The 20,927-nt window shown below is 37.5% G+C and overlaps 1 protein-coding gene across 3 annotated transcripts in view; it reads left to right on the forward strand.

Moving 5' to 3' along the window:
* The window catches only part of SOCS5 (suppressor of cytokine signaling 5), a 62,516-nt gene that overhangs the window by 27,100 nt on the left and 14,489 nt on the right, over window positions 1-20,927 (forward strand). Inside the window, exon 1 of one of the 3 annotated variants that reach the window (XM_012473760.3) lies at window positions 15,099-15,262. The exons of the other annotated variants lie outside the window; for them this stretch is intronic. The gene's annotated coding sequence lies outside the window, so the exon portion shown is untranslated. Of the gene's footprint in view, window positions 1-15,098; window positions 15,263-20,927 lie in introns of those variants that run through there. 3 annotated transcript variants of the gene reach the window in all.

The raw sequence follows: 20,927 nt of genomic DNA on the forward strand, positions 1-20,927 counted from the left end.
GTTTTTTTTTTTGCTACTGTCAAAATTTTTGTCTTTATTTTTCACCAGTTTGACTATGATATGTCTGGGCATGGATTTCTTTGGGTTTAGTCTACTTGATGTCTCTGTGCTTCTAGAATCTGATATGCATTGTATCTTTTACCAAGTTTGTTAAAGTTTTCAGCCATTATTTCTTCAAATACTTTTCTACATTGCTGTCTTTTATGCTCCTTTCAGGATATCAGTGACGTGAATATCAGACCTTTTGATATCCCAAAGGTCCTTATGGCTCTATTCACTGTTTTTCTCCTTGTTGTTCAAACTAGATCATTTCTACCAGTTTATCTTCAGGTTCACTGACTTTCCTATGTCATCTCCATTTTGCTTATTAAGTCCATCCAGTGATTAATTTCAGTTACAGTATTTTTCAGTTCTAAAAAAAAATTTTTTTTTTTTGAGACTGAGTTTTGCCCTTGTTGCCCAGGCTGGAATGCAATGGCACGATCTTGACTCACTATAACCTCTGCCTCCTGGGTTCAGGCGATTCTCCTACCTTACCCTCCTGACTAGCTGGGATTATAGGCATGTACCACCGTGCCCAGCTAATTTTATGTTTTTTATTAGAGATGGGGTTTCTCCATGTTGGTCAGTCTGGTCTTGAACTCCCAACCTCAGTGATTTGCCCACCTCGGCCTCCCAAAGTGCTGGGATTACAGGTGTGAGCCACTGTGTCCAGCCTAAAATTTTCCTTCTGTTTTATTTTATGGCTTCTATTTATTTGTTGAGAGACTTACTTGTTTCAAGAGTGTTTTCACTTGTTGGATCATTTTTGTAATAACCACTTTAAAGTCATTGTCAGATAATTCAAACACTGTGTCATCTCAATGTTGGTGTCTGTTTATTTTCCCATGCAAGTTGATATTTTCTGGGTCCTTCATATTCCAAGTAATTTTAGATTGCTTCCTGGGCATCTTCAGTATTACATCATAAGACTCTGGGTCTTATTTAAATTCCATGGAGAATGTTGATATTTGTGTTTTAGCAGTCAGTTGACTCTGTTGAGTTCAACCTTCAAGTTGCAGCCAGCTTTCTGTGGGTGGTGATTTCAATGTCAGTTTGTTTTCAAAGACTGTAGTGCTTTGCTGTTTGGGTCTGTCCTGTGTGCAGTATCAGTTTGATACTGTTCCAGTCAGTTTGAGATAGGTGGTAATCTCTCTCTTAGTTCAGTTCTCATCGTTTTTGGTATGCTGTTTAGGTTGAGATCCATGCCATGCTCAGCTCTGGGATAAAGCCAGGAGTTTATAATCAACTTTATGGATTCACTTTTCTGTGCATTCCTCCCTTTCAGCAATTTCCCTTATACTTTCTGCTCCTGACCTCTTTTGAGTCTTTGAGAGGAAAAGCTGGGTCTTTTTCTACTCTGCTCACTTCTTGTGATTGCACCCACATCCAGGGCTAAGTGGTAGGAATACAGAGAGGAAAAAAAAAGTTGATGGAAAGAGGTTGCCCACTCTCTTGAAATGACAGCTTCTGGGATTATGGGGAATTTTCCCTCCCTCAGAGTTTTAGGTACCTGTGGGTGCCCAACTGTTACCTGCCACGATCCTTTTCCTAGCTTCTTAAGCCTGAACTGAAGGGCTTCTCCTGGATCTCTGCATTGATTTCCACTTCTAGGTTTCTCCCAAGTCGTTGGCAGAATACAAGAAAAGAGGAAAGTAAACTTACCACTGGTTCCATGCTACCGTTGAATTTTGATCTTTTCCCATCTTCCTCCCACCATTTACTTTTCAGTCTTTAAATAGCTGCTCCAAGCATTCTGGGGTTTTGTAGCTATATTCAGTAGGAGAGACAGGATGGAGTGTTTTTACTCTATCTTGGTTTGCATTGGAGCAATGTGTACTGTTAAGTATGACATTCATATTTTCAGTCAATACACGTAGCTATCATTTGAGTGCTTACTATGTATTGGGCACTTATTACATATGTTATTTATTTCTCCAATAACTTTCCTCATTTTAGACATGAGGAAATTTTAGGGTAAAACTGTTAACCTATGTCCATAGATGTTAAATACAAGCAGGGATTTGTATTTCTTCTTTCTCGAGACAGAGTCTTGCTCTGTCTCTCAGGCTGGAGTGCAGTACCGCTATTTCAGTCACTGTGACCTCCACCTCCTGGGTTTAAGTCATTCCCCTGTCTCAGCCTCCCAAATAGCTGGGATGGGACTGCAAGTGTGCACCACCATTCCCAGCTAATTTTTGTATATTTAGTAGAGATGGGGCTTCACCATGTTGGCCAGGCTGGTCTTGAACTCCTGACCTCAAAGTGATCTGTCCACCTCGGCCTCCCAAAGTGTTGGGATTACAGGGATGAGCCACCACGCCCACCAGGGATTTGTATTTCTGACCCCCAAAGCTTTGCCATTTGCCTCTATGCCAGTGGTTCTCAAAGTGTGGTCCCAGGGCTAGCATCATCAGAATCACCTGGGAACTTGTTAGAAACACAAAATTTCTGGCTCTACCTCAGATCTGTTGAATCAGAAATACTGGTAGTGGGACCCAGTAATTTGTTTTGACAAGCCCTCTGTTATCCTGATACACGCTAAATTTGAAAACCACTTCTTGATGCTATATAACTTCATAAGCACTATGTGTGGTTTATTTTCTTAGCAAAACCTTAATATAAGAAACCAATTTTTCACCATTGTTTGAGACATATGCAAGTATGCTAAAATCTAATTTTTTACTAACATCACTGACATACAGCTTGAAAGTGACACTTTTCTTTATTACTCAAGACAATAGTATTAAAATATAAATATTGTGACTTAAAAATTTTAAATATATGTGCATAATAGGGGCTCCAAAAGTAGTCATGTGTTGCTTAACAACAGGGATACATTCTGGGAAATATGTCATGAAGCGATTTCATTGTGTGACCATCATAGATAAGACTTATACAAACCTAGATGGTATAGCCTGTATAGCCTACTATACACCTAAGCTATATAGCGTAGCCTGTTGCTCCTAGGCTAGAAACCCATATAGCATGTTACTGTACTGAATACTCTAGATGTTGTAACACAGTGGTGTTTATGAATCTAAACATTATACATTGAAAGGGTACAGTAAAAATACAATATAAATATTTTTAAATGGCATACCTGCATAGGGCACTTATTTTGAATGGAGCTTTCAGGACTGGAAGTTGCTCTGGGTGAGTCAGTGAGTGGTGAGTGAATGTGAAGGCCTAGAACATTACTGTGTTGTAGACCCTGTAACCACTGTACACTTAGTCTATACTAAATTTACTTAAATTTCTTTCTTCAATAATAAATTGACCTTTAGCTTATTTACTTTGTAGACTTTTAAATTCTTTATAACTTTTTGCCCCTTTTGTAGCAATACTTATTTTAAAACACAAACATACACAGTTGTACAAAAATGTTTTCTGTTTATATCCTTGTTCTATAAGCTTTTTTTCTGTTTTTAAATTTTTAGATTTTTTGTTAAAGACTAGGATACAAACACACACATTATCGTGAGCATACATCTGGTCAGGATCATCTAGACATCACTAGAATAGGAACTTTTCAGCTCCATTATGATCTTAAGGAACCACAATCATAATATGCCATCTCTCATTGACCCAAACATCTTTATGCAGCACATGACTGTATATGTAAAGAAAGCACACTTAGATATCGTTTTTGGCCAACAAATCACTTCACCTCTGGTAACTACTATGTTATGTGATGCCCTGTATTTTACATTTCAAGATATTAATACTGTTTGTCCTGGATTTCAGGGCAACTTTTGTGATTGGCTCAGATTAAGATTATGTTGGCCGGGCGTGGTAGCTAATGCCTGTGTAATACCAGCACTTTGGGAGGCCAGGAGTTTGAGACCATCCTGGCCACCAACATGGTGAAACCCTCTCTCTACTAAAAATACACAGTTAGTTAGGCGTATTGGCAAGCACCTATAATCCCAGCTACTCAGGAGGCTGAGGCAGGAGAATTGCCTGAACCTGGGAGACTGAGGTTGCAGTGAGCCAAGATCACGCTGCACTCCAGCCTGGGTGACAGAGTGAGACTCTGTCTCAAAAAAAAAAAAAAAAAAGATTAAATGGCCCATGGTTGGAGAATGGGTTCTATGTTCTATTTCATACAATTTTTTCCACAAAATATTAAATGTATAACTAAATCTAATTTGCATATTCTTATAAGACATTTTATATACACTTGCTGATCAGGGGAAAAAAATTTGTTAACCACATTTTCAGAGTCTGCTTTTTTAATTAGTCTATAATTCTCATTTACCTTTAAGTATATGTAGGCTAGTATATTAGGTTGGTAGGTATATTCAGATATGAAGGTTAATTATGGACCATTGTCTCTTTTGTGATAAATTTTGGGGTCAGAAACACTTGTGTTTAAATCTGAGTTCTCCTTTTACTAATAAGTTTGGTGCAGAGCAAAGGTTATTAATTCTCCATTGTAGAAATAAGCTTTATAGCCGTTCTTTTTGTATTTTAAGTCCATTACTCCATGGTGTCTGCATTAGCAACATGCATACTATCTGCTGGATACTCTTCAAGGAGTATCAGTACTAAGGTAGAAAGGGCTGCTATAGACTGAATGTTTGTATCAAAACCTAATCCCCAGCATGATTGTATAAGGAGGTGGAGCCTTTGGGAAGTGATTAAGTTATGAGGTTGGTACCCTCATGAATGGGATTCGTGCCTTAGTAAGGAGCTGAAGAGAGTTCTCCTTCCACATGTGAGGTTACAGTGAGAAGATGGCCATCTCTGAACCCGGAAGCAGACCCTCACCAGACACCAAATCTGCAATGCCGTGATGACCTTAGACTTTCAGCTTCCAGAACTATGAGAATTACCTTTCTGTTGTGTTTTTGTTATGACAGCCAGAAAATATTAATACTAAGACACAGACCCTGCTCTCCAGGAGCTTATTGTTTATTGAAATAAACAGGAAAAGACTTATGCAAAAATGTGATTGCTGTGATACAGATATGTATAAAGGACTGTGGATGTGGTGTGTTGGAGCCAGGTCTGGCCAGTAGAGTTGAACTGTTGGTGGTATATACACCACAGAAACCAGCAAAATGCTGTGTCTAGTCAGTTCTGCTATAATGAGATGTGTACATTCTTAAAAATCACCAGGTATAGGGAAAAATGGGATTGGGGCACAACACATGAAAGTTTCATCAGTAACACATTTCTAGAAGAAGTAGGAACCTAATAAAAATTGTAGCACCGTTTTAACAATTTTACATGTTAAAATGGTTAAGAGAAACAAAAATACTATAATAAATATGGCACTTTACCTTGAAAAAGACCTGAAGCTTGCTTGTGGAGGTAGTAATGGGAAAAGTTGCCTCTTGTGAGTTACTGTGAAATGGTGGAAGGATGGTTGCCTGAAATCTGAGGGAAAGTTAACACCAGATGTGGATGGCTGTGGCTGGTAACATAAGAGATGAACTGAAGTAGCTGGGAGATGTTTGAGGTGTATGTGTTGTGTATTCCTATGTTCTGGCTCTGTGGCTGGGTGCAGTTTTATTTCATCCATCTAGTGTTAAATGGCACAAAAGTAAATGGGATTCATGTGCTCATGTTGTTCCCCAGTGTACACTGAAAGAAATTCTAGTTTTCAAAGCAAATGTTGTAGTAGAGCTGACTGTATCAGGGCTTTTATTCCATTCTGAGAGCTGGCTTACCAGAGCACCACTGGAAGGAGCTGTCAGTCAGCCTGGAGGGCTCTTGGATGCCTTTATAGGGAAGATGATGAGTGAACTGAGACTTGCCGAATGAGTGTAGTAATATTTTTGCCAGGTATAGTGTAAGTAGAGGGAGGGCATTCCAGGCAGAGGGAACAGCAGCTTGTGAAAAAGCATGCAGAAGGAAGCCTGGTGTCTCTAGAAAACTCATATGTAGGTTGAACCTGAAAAGAAAAACAGTTAATGAAACTTAGTGGTTAGGCAGGGGCCAAATTCATCATGGCCCAGTATGCCACTTGAAAGAATTTACATTTTATCCTTCAAGGGGTAGAGACCACTGAAGAATTTTGAACAGAGACTATTTCCCAGAGCTGATTTCTGTGGCACTCCCTGGAGACGGTATGGAAGATAGTTTGAGGCAGGTCCAGCTGGGCTCTGAATCTGGAGGTAAGGAAGAACAAATGTGTATCTTTAATAGGCTTGACCCCTTTGAGAATATTATAAAAGCTTATAGATGCTCACTAGCAACTGTGTCCTTTCTATGTTCCTAGAAATCATTATTACTGTAATTTCATCTCTTGATATTAAGGGCCAGGGCCATGAGAGTTAGGCTTTTATATGGTGATGAGTCAGGTGAATTTATAACCAGCTTTCACAATAGCTATTTCCCTGTAAGCTTTATTCTTACAATGTTCAAAAATCATGTGGTGAATCATAATTGGAGAGATTTTAACATCTTAATGTGTATCCATTGACAAATAATTACATGGGTCAAAGGCCTCTTTATCTATTAGATTTCCTATTTTTGCCCAAATTATTTTTATTTTATTTATTTATTTACTTTTTTGAGGCAGAGTTAACTCTCTTAGGCAGACTGGAGTGCATTGGCACGATCTTGACTCACTGCCTCCTGGATGCCTGCCTCAGCCTCCTGGGTAGCTTGAATTATAGGTGCATGCCACTACGCCCAACTAATTTTTGTCTTTTAAGAAGAGACGGGATTTCACCGTGTTGGCCAGGCTGGTCTTGAACTCCTGGCCTCAGGTGATCACTCACCTTAGCCTTCCAAAGTGCTGAGATTAAAGGGGTGAACCACAGTGCCCAGCCTCAGATTATTTTATAATAATAACCAGGCCAGGTGTGGTGGCTCACACCTATAATCCCAGCACTTTGGGAGGCTGAGGCAGGTGGATCACAAGGTCAGGAACTTGAGACCGTGCTGGCTCTATATAAAAACACAAACAATTAGCCTGGCATGGTGGCACGTGCCTGTAATCCCAGCTACTCAGGAGGCTGAGGCAGGAGAATCGCTTGACCCTGGGAGGCAAAGTTTGCAGTGAGCTGAGATCCTGCCACTGCACTGCAGCCTGGGTGGCAGAACAAGACTCTGTCTCAAAAAACAAACAAACAAAAACAACAACAACAACAAAAACCCAGCTGGGTGGGGTGGCTCATGCCTGTAATTCCAAAACTTTGGCAAACTGAGGTGGGAGGATCGCATGAGTCCAGGAGGTCGAGGCTGCAGTGATCCTGGATTGTACCAGCCTAGGTGACAGAGTGAAACTGAGACCCTGTCTCAAAATAAATAAATAAATAACCATTGTAAGGAATGAATAAATAATAAGCAAGTAAGATTCAAGATTTAAAAAGCTATAACATTCTTTCAAAGAAAAGTTACAATTAGATACAAATGATTTGAGTAACATGTTTAAATGAAGAAAGCCGTATATCCCACTCTTTAAAAAAATCAATATTTTCCCACAGTGCTCTTTAGCAAGTGTTTTGGTGCCTGTTACAGCAAGGTGCTGAGAAAACTCATAATCTTGTTGAAGATACTAATGACACACTAAAACTAATTGAAAACAGGAATATCAGATTAAAACATAAAAACCATGTTCTACAGTTTTCTGGTTAATAAACTATCCCATACTCTATTTAGGATGTGATTAGTATGCAATAACTATTTATTAAGTCTGAATTGTAGTACTTAAGGGAGTGTTAGACAGAAATAATGGAAACATTGTGGGACCTTTTAGATTTTTCTGATCTTTGAAACTTAGGAGAGTATAATTAATGGATTATGGATTCAGAGAGGCCATATACCCTCTCAATAATTTGTCTTTGATACTCTGTGGAGCAATAGTTGCTGGTGTTTTTTATTTCCTTAATAGGCACTGGTGGTTTTTTTTTTAATTAGAAAACTAAAATTTACAAAAATAATGTATAATTATTACAGAAAATAAAAGAATGCTACTTGCATGAATAAAAATTAAAGCTTCTAATGACCTTTAAAAGAGCTGATTTTTCTTTATAACTCTTAGATCATCAAATACCAAGTTTCTGCTACAGGTAAGATACAGGTTAGTAGAGTAACTACAGCATCTTACTCTACTAACCTATGTCATAGCTCTACTAACCTATGACAGCCATTTGTGAAAGGAAACCAACATACAGGTGTAGGCATATAATAAAAAGAAATTTTGTTATTGATAGATGATCATTTTATTATTGATAGTTATACCATAATTCATTGGCCTTAGTTCACTTAATAGGCAGATATTTGAATCTTCACTTAATCTAGAAATTGCTAAAGTATACATTTATCCATATTCTTCTCCCTTAACTCTCAGAATCATAAATTTTTCTTCATGCCATATAATATTTCTTCTAGTCCTCAGCATTTACTAAACTAATAATGTACCCATCTCTTATAGAAATAAGATTTTTTTTTCCTGAACCCCTGTCCTCATCATACCTAATCCTTATTGCTTTGATTGTCTTCTGACTGACGTTTGGTTCTTCTAGAATATGCAGAGAAATGAAGTCTTAGTCATTTAATAGGACCACATCCAAGAATAAAAGCACTTTTAAGCATGGCATGGAAGACCCTTTAGAGTTTCTTTCTTCCCCAGTTTTCAGGTTGCTTTGTCAGGTTGCTTTGTCTTTTACTTGACACCATCCATCCTATACGTCAGCCATCTGAATCATTTTCCTTCTTTTGGAGAGCTAGGCCCTTTCCTGAGTCCGTGCCTTTGCGATATCTGCCTGAAATGCCATTTTCCACTTGGCACATAGCTATTCAGTCATTAAAACCTAGCTCATGATCACCTTTTCTGTGAAGCCTTTCCTGACCCCCTGCATTAGTTAGGATTAGTTGGATATAGTAGCAAGTAACAGAAACCCCAAAATAAGGATGGCCTAAAAATGAGAATTTATTTCCTGTAAAAGTTCAGAGTTTGCAATGTAGGGCTAAAATGACAACTCTGCTCCACGAAGTAATTTCCACCTGATGGCTTTGGAAGCTTGCAGATTTGACCCTTGTCCTCATGGTTCAAAATTGGGGTATCTTTGTTTTAATCAGCAGTATGGAAGAAAAAAGAGACAAAGGGCATATGCAAACTGTTTATTAAGAAAGCTTCCCTAAAGCCTCTCACACCATGTATCTACTTGCATCTCATTGGCCAGAACTTAGTCCATGGCCATAAGGAAGGTTATATTATTGTGGAAGAAAAGAGAACAGGTATGGGGACAACTGGCAGTCTGCCACATTACTCTAACTAAAGGTAGTTGCTTTATGTTCCCAGAGCACTCTAATTATTTTCACATTTAATCTATATTGTAATTTGTTTGCCTTCTCTGCTGGATTCTGGACTTCTCAGAGACTGTGTTTCATCTTTTTATCTCTAGCTCTTTACATAAAGTTTAGCACATGATCTATGCTCATACATGTTGAATGAATGGATAAAGACATTTGGGAAGAGTACAGCAAAAATATCAGACATAAGCAGATGGCAGTATTTAAATACCCATGTGTACAAGGATAATTGCTTATGTAGACATTGATGTCTATTTCTTATACTTAATTTTTTTCCCAATTTTCTCCATTATGTGAAAGAATAGACACAGTCAATAGTAAAGGGCATGCCTCAAAATTGACCCCACAGAACATAGTTATTTAAAAGGCAATATGATTCTGTGGTATACTTTTAAAAATTATTGCAGTAAAATATACATAAAATTTGCCTTTTTAACCATTTCTCCCTCTTTCCCTCCCCGCCTCCCCCTTTACTCCCCCCCTCCCTCTTTTGAGACACAGTCTCTCTCTGTGGCCCAGGCTGAAGTGCAGTGGTGTCATCATAGCTCACTGCAGCCTAGACTTCCTGGGCCCAATTTGTCCTCCTGCTTCAATTTCACAAGTAGCTGGGACTGTAGGTGTATGCTACCATGCCCAGCTAAATAAAAAAAATTTTTTGTAAAGATGGAACCTCACTGTATTACCCAGGCTGGCCTTGAACTCCTAGGCCCAAATGATCCTCCTGCCTTGGCCTCCCAAAGTGCTGGGATTACAGGTGTGAGTCACCACACCTGGCCCATTTTAACCATTTTTAAGTGTATAGTTCAGTGGCATTAAGCACATTCACATTATTGTGCACCCTTCATCACCATCTATCTGTAGAACTTTTTTGTCTTCTCCAACTGAGACTCTATACTCATTAAAAACTACCTCCCCATTCCCTCCTCTCCCCAGCCCCTAGAGACTACCATTCTACTTTCTGTGTCTATGAATTTGACTACTCTAGGAACCTCATGAGAGGAAGCATCCAATATTTGCCCTTTTGTGACTGGTTTATTCCGCTTAGCACAATGTCATTTCCCTTTTTTTTTCTTTTCATCCAGCCCAAAATGTCAAGCACAATATCTTCAAGGTTCATCCATGTTGTAGCGTCTGTTAGAATATCCTTCCCATTTAAGGCTGAGTAATATTCCATTGTATATATATATAGACACACATACACCCCACATTTGGTTTGTCCATGCGTATGTTGATGGATGCTTGGGTTGTTGTGCTACTCCCAAACACCCATTACCCACAACACAAGCCACATACAGGTTGGTATCCCTTATCTGAAATGCTTGGGACCAGAAGTGTTTTGGATTTTAATATTTGCATTATGCTTACCAGTTGAGCATCCCTGATGTGGAAATTCTAAATGTTCCTTTGAGCATTATGTAGGCACTCAAAAGGTGTCAGAATATAGGGCATTTTGAATTTCAGATTTTTCGATTCAGGGATGCTCAACCTGTACTCACATAGCTTCTTAAAAGGAAATTTAAGAAAAGTACACTCACCTATATTAAGAACTTATTTTTCTAGCAAGTTATTTATCACCTCTCCCAATCATAGCTTCTGAAGTGTAAACTAAGAAAGTTATGAAACATTGTCCAGGTGTCAAATCTTAAAAGTAGATCCAAGAGTGGAATTAGAGAAATACAGTGGCCTTTCACAATAAAAGACTAGATTTTAAAAGTCTCTTAATTATTTGATGAGAGACACAGGACAGTACAATCTGTAAATTCTTATTCTTTTGAACCATGGAGATTTTATCATAACTGGACAATGAGAAGAAATATTATAGCTGTAGCTTGATGGTTTTGCTTTTATAAAATTCCTCTGGCATTCAAGAGAAAAGGATTCTTAATGGGTAAAGTAAGAAAAATTAACTCCATTCCTACTGCCTGACTTTTATTATCAGATAGGAGTTAGTTTGGTGACAATAATTATTATTGGATGCTTCGTTGCTTATCATTTGCCAGATGCCTAGAAAATTCTGATTTGGAGTCTGTATCATAGTGGGCACATAGCCCAAATTCCAAATTATCAGTCAAATTCTTTTACTAAAATTATCTGATCAAGCTTTCAAATAATTAATGCATTTACATAGAATGCATATCCAGTGGTTTAAACAGAATTTCATAGAAGCTTTCCCATTGAAGCTGATTGTTTGGCCAGTTTGGCAAAATGGTGAGTCATGCTTTACTGGCCAACTCGCACACCAGCTGTTGGTATAATCAGTTACCTGAGCCAAGATGAAAGCAGCAGAATACAAGATAGTACCTTGGCTCAGACACCTGTCATTTCTAAAAAAAAAAATCTGGAAGTAAATTTCCATCCCTCCCGTATGTGCTTTGGGTTTCAAGAAGCAATGTATGACTATTTTTTATCTTTAGAAACTTATAGTTGTAGAGATAAATTGATATGTTTGAAATGAACTGAAAATTGTGTTAACTGTAAACACTTTTAGAGAAATCAACAGGGAGACATTTGAACTTGATGTAGATGTTAAAAATAGTAAGGGAGGTATTCCAGAGTAAGGAGAAATTAGTTTGGATAAAGCAAGGCCTGATTATGGGTGGTAATGAGTAAATGCAAGGCACAAGATGCTGTAACTGTTGAATGTTACTAGAAGAAACAAAATCTGAGTATTATGAGTCCGGGAAGACAGGAGAGACCAAGGTGTTGTAGAAATCTAAGAATGGGACAAAAGAAATCTGGACAAAGCTACTGGCAGTGAAAATAGACAGAAAAGGTACATTGGAGGGACATCTTGAAAAACGAAACTATTGAACTAGGTAACATTTCATATGGTGGCATTTAGTGGAGGAAGAGTAAGATCCTCTAAGATTTTCCCAAGAAATCAAGTACATACCTGGTAAATGACATTTCAAGTACAAACCTGGGGGGGAAATATTGTTGATTTTAGATATAGTTAATTTGAGGTCCGATGGAGAATAGCCAGAATGGGACAGACTTTTAGGCTTTTAGTGGAGTTGAATGTGTGGACTAGAAGTATGTTTCCCATACACATCCAGTTGTATTTGAGGAGGTAAAACTTGATCCTAGAGAATACTTATTTATAAATGTAAAGGCAGGAACATATATTCTCATAGCTTCTATGTATATGTTAAAAAATCTTTAAGTAAAACTTTTTTCCCATTAGCTACATTTTACTTGAAGGAACTAGGTTAGTTAAATAGATGAAGTTCATCAATCAGATCCAGGAAACTGAAGTTTTTTCCCATACAGAGAAATAAGAAAGCTAGTAAGCTGCATCTTGCTAGCAGTAAGTAAGACGCAGAATCAGGATAAGAACTCAGATTCTTTTAAGAACATCTTAAAATGAGCATTGTGGCAGAATAATGTCATATCAAGGAGAAATATATTCTTAAATGTTGTAAATTATTGGATTATTTAACATGTTTAATTTTATAACATTTGAAGTAATGTACCAGTAGAAAAGTGGATGCTTCAGGTTTTTCTTAGGTGGGATATTTAGTTGGACAACTGTGACAGATTTTATTTGTGGCTTTCTCTCTCTTTTTGTAAATAGCAAAACATATATATAACCATATGAAGTCAAAGAGAAAAAAACTTGGCAGAAGACTATATCCATTATTATTTGATTGTAAATTGTCCTAAGATGTAATATCTTACAGGAATAATAATAGATAGGTAATGTAATTAGAGAAATAATAGTCTTGTGTAGAGGTGGACTATTATTGGGGTTTCACTGAAGGATGCCTGAGGTGGTTGTTGGTAGCACTTTGCGAGTGCTTCCAAGCACAAGTAAAGTACTGCTTTCTGCTTTCTTTGTTGTCTCTCTTGTGTATACTGCTTTTTGGTTATTTTCCTTTTCTGTTGTAAAATGTAACCCATATATAAAAGAATGAATACATTATAAAGGTGCAGTTTAATGAGTAATTACAAAGCATATTTACTACCCAGATTAAGAAATAGAATATTGCCAGTGTACCAGAAGCCTGCTGTGTGCCCTTTGCCAGTCAAATTCTACCTGTCCCCACCCCATGCCATCCCCCAGAAGTAACCATATTCTTACTTTTGTGAAGATTATTTTTTCTTTCTCTTTAAACTTTTACCATCTATGTGTGCATCCCTAAATGGTATAGTTTAGTTTTGTCTCTTTTGTACACGTTTACACACATTTGCATGTCAGTATTCATGTGTATATTTTCATTTCTCTAATCCATTATGCATATACTATTCCATTGTATCAATATACCATAATATGTGTATTCTGTTCTACTTTATAATATTGAAAAATGCAGCTGTGACCAGCTTAGGAAATAGGAAATAATGCCAAGGAGGATCTCCTCTCTCAGAGAACTAAGGTATTAGCTATTCAAATGGAAACCTTTATTTGTAGAATACTTCTTAATATCATGGAGTATACTCGAATTCTAGGGAACATGAGTTATGAAATACTGGATAAGACCTTTTGTTATTACATTTTGTCACTGAGTAATTTCAGTGCCTGCTATTCCTACAGTCATCTCTAAGGAGAACATTCACTGAGGCAGTAAACCAAGATAGCTGTGCATTAGATCATGAATGACCTTACCTTACCTGGCCATAGGTGATTGGACTGGCATGGGTATCCAAATTAAAGTCACCAGTGATTGGTCAGCCACTGCCTAACCAGGTGGACTAGCACAGAAACTTGTTTACACTTGGGAATCAGCTTAACAAATCACGTTCTGACAGGCCTTACAATTGGCTATGTTTGTTTAAAGAAATACAGCTTTTGCTTTTAATTTTCTGTCTGTATATACTCCAGATAGACAAGATAGAGTGCTACTTACTGTAAGGATATACATGATGTGTATCATAAAACTCATACAAAAAAATAGAGATTGGCAGTTAAGTATTAGAAGCAGAGGTTTTTTTTTTCAAGACGGGGTTTCACCATGTTGGTCAGGCTGGTCTTGAACTCCCGACCTCAGGTGATCCGCCTGCCTCGGCCTCCCAGAGTGCTGGGATTACAGGCATGAGCCACCGCGCCCGGCTGGAAGCAGAGTGAAAAATCAAGAGAAAGCGATAGGAGGGGCTTGTGATAGACCAAGACTTAGCAAAAGTTATTAGAAAGTGGTATCTATAAGGTGGAAGAAGAATACAGAGTCTAGAAGCAGAGATACCAGCTGGTGGCTGGTGGCAAATCACATATCTAAAGCTGATACCTGGGGAGTTGCTGGGTCCCAGTAAGAACCAGAGTTCTAGAATGAGGAGCTGCCAATGCCTGCTGCTCCTCTTGCTGCTTCCTAGGGCAGCGCTGGAACCAGACTCATTCTCAGTCCCAGTATCCTTAAGGCCCAGACCCACTCATGTTACTGATTTTGTTCTTGGACTTCTGACCTGTTTTCCTGATCAAATCCATGCCTATTAATCAGGATCCTTCCCCATCCATACACACCTACATTTGTCTACCCTGAGTGTTAGAACCTTGCAACCAAGAGAGACTCATAAATGAGTTGAAATTCATTAGTGGTATTACTTACCACTAATTTCCAATACTGTTTGAGAAAGTCACGCTGGCTTGAGTGGAGACCTGTGTTTGTGATTCCTTTCTCCATTGATTGCGTTCTCTACCCATCTAACCCACCATTTCTTTGTGTTGCTTTCCTTTCTCACCATTGCTTCATCTTTTCTTTAAAAAGTTTTAAAAATATTTCATTATTAATTTCTTCTGCATTTTAAATATATCTTTGAATTTATAATATGAAATTAAATTGATCTTTTTCAAGATCAACTTCCTTTTTATTTTTTTGAAACAGAGTCTCACTCTACCACCCAGGCTGGAGTGTAGTGGCACGATCTCAGCTTACTGCAACCTCTGCCTCCTAGGTTCAAGCAATTCTTTCACCTCAGCCTCTGAATAGCTGGGATTACAGATGCACGCCATTACGCCCAGGTAATTTTTGTATTTTTACAAATCTCAAAGTGCTGGGATTACAGGCATGAGCCACCACACCCAGCTCCAAGACTTTCCTTTTTAAATCACATTTAAAAATATTGAATCTAATATTTTGGAAAGTACTAAAAAGAAAAAAGAATAAAATTACAATAATTAGAAACTATCCAGAGATAACCACAGTGGTATTTCCTAACTGTATTTTTTAAAAAAATTTGTGGTATATGTGTGTGTTGAGGTCTATTTAGTTGTACTATTTTATAACCATTTTTATTTAATTTCGTGAACATTTCCAGAATATTAAATGCTCCAGAAACATGGTTTTTTGTGTCTAATATTCCAGCATATAAAAGTACCACAATTTATTTAACCTGCCCTCTATTCACTGAGCATTATGATTATTGCCAGTTGTTTCCGAATATAACTAATGTAATGATGGATATTTCCTGTATATAAATCTGCATCCTTATCTGATTATGTTCTTGGAGTAAGTTTCTAATTGTGAAACCTCGAATAGAAAGATGTGCATAGTTTTAAAGCTTTGGTACATAATATACAATTTCCTTTTTGAAATGTCATGTGGATTTATGTTCTCACATTAGTGTGTGACAACGGTACTTTCTCAATACCCATGCTAGATGGTACCATTAAAATGTAAAAGAAATAAAAGCAAACTTGGCCAGGTTGATAAATCTTCTATCACATTTTAATTTGTATGTCTTTGACAAATTCCAAGAATGACCTTTCTTCCATATATTTATTGGCCAAGTATACATCTGATTTGTGATTATTCTGGAAATATCATTTGCCGTTTTTTAATTGAGGTGTTGTGTTTTACCATTTTCTTTGTCTTGTTTCCTTTTTTAAATAGAGACAGGTCTTGCTTTGTTGCCCATGCTGGACTTTGAAGTCCTGGGCTCAAGCATCCTCTCCACACCCCTACCACCACCCCCACCTTCTTAGTAGCTGGTCTGAGGGGCACACCACTGCATCTGGCATATCTTTTTCTTATAAATTACATATATTAATTTTCAACATATGACAGCTTACTGTAGTTTTAGTAGAGACGGGGTTTCACTGTTGACCAGGCTGGTCTCGAACTCCTGACCTTGTGATCTGCCCACCTCAGGCTCCCAAAGTGCTAGGATTACAAGCATGAGCCACCACGCCCGGCCTGTTTACTACTTTTTAAATTAGGTTTATGTTTTTATAATTCGTTGAAATTCTTACCCATTCATCTTATGGGAACTTTTGAGATTACTCAATTTTAGGCCCCAAAGTATAGTTTTTTAGTTTCAGAAAACTTGACTGTTAACTTTTTGTAAGTTTTTCATTTACTTCCTCCCCGCTCCACTATAAATATGCATATATAATCAACATGTTACAGGAAAGGAGTCCTGATCCAGATCCCTAAGAGAAGGTTCTTGGATCTCGCCCTGAAAAAGTTCAGGCGACATTGCCATGGGTGGCAATGATTTGTAAACTATCATGGGTGCTGGTGGGAGTGTAACAGTGAGGACTACCAGAAGTCACTCATGGCCTTCTGGGTTTTGGCTGGCTTCTTTAATGCAGACTGTTTTATCAGCAAGGTCTTTATGACCTGTATTTTGTGCTGACCTCCTATCTCATCCTGTGACTTAGAATGCCTTAGCCGTCTGGGAATACAGCCCTGTAGGCCTCAGCCTCATTTTACCCAACCCCTACTCAAGATGGTTAACATGCCTCTGACAAACACATGTATACTCGAACATTTAGTATAATGATAATTGATTAAGAATTGTACAAGGGACTGGGGGGCATCTCCAAATATATCAGAAATTTAAACAAAGGCCTTCCATTTGTATTTTCTATTGGTAATAGCAGGGAAAAAAGGAAGGAGAAATACATTGGATTATATTTTTCTCATTTTCTGCGTAAAGGAAACATACCAGTTTTTTAAAGAGAAACCTTGGCAGTAAAGTCAAAGGAATTTTTTTGTGTGGGGGTCTTTATATCGGGGTAATGTCTTTGATACTTTTTTTTTTTTTGAGAAGGAGTTTAACTCTGTCGCCCAAGCTAGATCGCAGTGGCACAATCTTGGCTCACTGCCACCTCCCTCTCCTGGTTTCAAGCGATTCTCCTCCTTCAGCCCCCTGAGTAGCTGGGATTACAGGCATGAACCACCAGACCTGGCTAATTTTTATATTTTTAGTAGAGTTGGGGTTTCACCATGTTGGTCTGGCTGGTCACGAACTCCTGACCTCAAGTGATCCGGCTACCTCGGCCTCCCAAATGAGCCACCACACCCAAACCTTTGATACCATTTTTACAGAACATGGAATAATACAAGACCACGTATTTGATAAACTCTTAAAAAGTTGAGACCATAACATTAAGTTGTAATTCTGGTAAAGTATTTGTGTAGGGAGCCAAAATAGTACAAACCACATATATATCTTCCTGGTGAAGTAATTTGACAATGGATAGAGCATAGAAAATCAGTGTGGGTGGCGAGATATTCCCAAACTAGTTCTTTCAAAATAATAATCAAGATTTTTTTACCTGATTTTATTTTATGTATATTTGTGATTTCTGTTTAGTACTTGGAAAATAGTTGTGGAGTGGTTCATCCATACTAGATCTAAGTATTTTCCCTGGAAAATTTTACATTTTATTGTGAAAATTAGAAAGTCTACTATATAACAAGATGTAGGATTATCCCATTTAAGTGGATTTCTAGGATTGACCTGCAAGCAATAACAAAGGATTTTTACCTGCTACACTTCAAACAATTATGATGTGAACTGTTTAAGTTAATAGTAAGTGTTAATTCATTTCAGATCTCAGAGAACGTCTAAGAACTTTGGGGATATTAATCAAGCACTACATCCTTGTCAAAGAATATTGAGAATTCTACTTTAAACTGCTCAGTTCATCTTTGAGACTGTTTAAACCTACTTTTCTTTTTCTATAAAAGAAGTCTCAATTTTAAGCCATGTTTATGGGAAATGACTATACCTTAAACTGTGTAGGAAGTTCTCTTAGGGGGAGACAGGAAAGTTTGTGTTAGAAGAACAGTATTACTTTGATTACATATTTTTGTAGCTAGCACTAAACTTACATTGTTCAAATTGAACATAAATTTGTACCTGATCAATGTCTAGGTATGGAGTTTGAGACTATTTAAATAACACAGTATTATACATTAGGATTTTACTTTAATTTAATTGGAGAGTAGTATGATCAGAATTAGTAGTTAACTGTTGTGCTATGTTAGAGACCTTAAATAATTTGTTTTTGTTTGTGGAATGCTCTGCTTATTTTAAAAATTCTCATATTAAAAGAAAGATCACAGATCTTTGAGGTTAGCTAATTGAGTTGCTTGTACAGGAAGGACAACTGGGCTGGCTAGAGACAGAGGGTTGCTTATCCTCTTTAACATTTCCCATGAAAGACTCTTCACAAATCTCTTGATTGTTTATTTACCTTTTTAACCATTTGAACTATAATTTTTTCCTGAGAGTTTCTTTGTATTGGTCTTTAGAAGGATTGAAGAGTGGCCAGTCAGAATTCCCGTTTTTAAAGAAAGAGTTTCTATATATGTAAAAACAACCATTTGATCACCTTCATTCTCCAGATGGCTTAATTCCAGCTATATTATCTCAGTATTCCTAAATTATAATACCATTATCTGTTGTTTTGCTGCACCTTTTGTTTCCAGTTTTTAAAGGATAGAGGAAGTAGCCAGACATAGAGCCCTTTGATTTTTTTTTTTTCTTTGATGCTTGAAATCCTGGGATCAATATTGTGAAGGATGTTTCAAAAGGGAGAATGGAGAAAGGTAGACAATTTAGGCACCTGATTCATCCATGCCAATGATGAAGACTGAACCTGTTAGGGGGCAGTGGAGATGGAGAGGAGGGATAGGCCTGATATGGTTGTGAAGTAGACTGTAGACCCACATTCTTATTATTCACCACTCCCTAGAGTAAGTACAAGGCAGTGTAACTCTAGGATATCTAGCATGTTTTCTACCCTGCCATTTGAACCTTCTCCTTTTGGAGTATAGAAATATCCTATCAGCCTTTAAGGTTATATTCTTTGTTGCATCTCTTTTAATTTTGGTTTCTACATCTTTGTTGTTAGTATGGTATGTAGTTATATAATTGATTTTTGTGTGTCAATCTTGTGTCCTGTGACTCTGTGACTTAGTTTACTTTTGTTCATTTTTAAAGATTCCTTAGGGTTTTCTATATAGACAATCATGTCATCAGAAATGGAGTTTTATTTTATCTTTTCCAATTTGTATGACTTTATTTCTTTTTCTTGCCTTATTGAGCTGGCTGTTGGATCTCTTTTGACCTCTTGCTCTGGCCATCAGTGATTGCACATCAATGTTGCTGGACAGATTAGCTCTGCCTAGAACACTTTGCATGGGCTGGTGTTTTTCTTGAGCAAAGATCTTAATTACTGATTCAAAGTCTTTAATGGCCATTGATTTTTAATTTCTTCTTGAGTCAGTTTTGGTAATTTATGTTTTTTTAAAAATCTAGTCATAAATCTAGTCATTTCTTTTTAGTTTTTGAATTTATTTGCTTACAGTTGTTCATAGTGGTCTCTTACCTTTTTTTTTTTTTTTTTTTTTTTTGAGACAGGATTTTGCTCTGTTGGCCAGGCTGGAGTGCAATGATGCAGTCACAGCTCACTGCAGCCTTGACCTCCTGGGCTCAAGTGATCCTCCCACCTCAGCCTCCAGAGTAGCTGGGATCCTAGGTGTACACCACCACACCCAGCTAACTTTTGTATATAGAAACAGGGTTTTGCCTTGTTGCTCAGGCTAGTCTCAAACTCTTGAGCAAGGTGCCTGCCTTGGACTCTCAAAGTGGTATGAGCCACTGTGCCCAACTGGTCTCTAATCTTTTCAATCTTTGTTTTATGTCTTCATGTGTTTCCTTTTTTTATGTCTTGCATAATGTATCCATGTAGTCTGTGGCCCTGGGCTATTACACATTTTAAGGTTTCTTTGGTCTTCTCTTGCTCTGGACAGTGTACTTACTCATAGTACTCCTCTATAACCACATCCCCAATCCTTCTAATTTGCAGGTTCTAAGCTGCTATGCACTTGGTATCTGGCAAACGAAGTTTGCTTAAATTTTTGGTCAATTTAGAGTAAATAGGCATAAAGAAAGAACTTTAAATATTTACATCTGAGAGCTTGAACTGTATCATCATGTTGTCCACATGTGGTACTCAGCAAATGTTAAAATGAATGTTTTAAAAATCTTTTCAGTTTCTCAGCTTTTGATAGATTAGGTTTAATTTCAGCTGTTAATAAACTAAAGATTTCTTGATTTCTATTTCTAAAAACTAAATTTGTATGTTACATGCTAATTGGTAAAACCAAAACTAAGCTGTCTTATTTGGAGTTTCTAGTTGATTATTTTGTTCAACATGCTTATCTTTACATTTGTTTTCTTACATGATTAAAAGTTTTCCTCATTTGCCTTTACCTCTCCTGATATACCCTTCTCAGATACCTCCTAAAGACTCATTTTAAGATGTTTACATTTTCTTTTTTCTTTTTCTTTCTTTTTTGAGACATTTTCTCACTCTATCACCTAGCCTGGAGTGCAGTGGTGTGGTCTTGGCTCACTGCAGCCTTAGCCTCCCAGGTTCCAGTGATCCT

The sequence above is a fragment of the Aotus nancymaae genome, unplaced genomic scaffold (assembly GCF_030222135.1).
Source record: "Aotus nancymaae isolate 86718 unplaced genomic scaffold, 86718_ANA_hifiasm-v0.15.2.pri h1tg000057l, whole genome shotgun sequence".
NCBI lineage: Eukaryota > Metazoa > Chordata > Mammalia > Primates > Aotidae > Aotus > Aotus nancymaae.